Below are 424 nucleotides of genomic sequence, written 5' to 3' on the forward strand. Positions count from 1 at the left end.
GATGCAGAAAATTTCACCAGACTACAAGAGACCTACCGAAACATGGTAAATATGAGTCTAACACAGGCAGTTTTCCCTGATTGTGAAAAAGTTGCGTGTATCAAGCCTGTGCATAAAGGAAAAGGTGATGCAGACAATTTAAGTTCATATAGGCCAATATCAAATCTGTCATATTTTTCGAAAATTATTGAAACTGCTGTACACGAACAAACATGGAAATATCTGAAAAAATCTAATGTCATACCTGATGATCAATCTGCATACAGAGAAAATTACTCCACAGAAACAACAATATTAGCGATAAAAAAATGACATAACAGAAATCATAACAAATGGCAAGTGTTGCATTCTTGTAATGCTTGATCTAAGTGCAGCATTTGATACTGTAGAACATACATATCTGATGGAAGACCTTAAAGCTGTG

This window comes from Palaemon carinicauda, chromosome 19 (assembly GCF_036898095.1).
Source record: "Palaemon carinicauda isolate YSFRI2023 chromosome 19, ASM3689809v2, whole genome shotgun sequence".
NCBI lineage: Eukaryota > Metazoa > Arthropoda > Malacostraca > Decapoda > Palaemonidae > Palaemon > Palaemon carinicauda.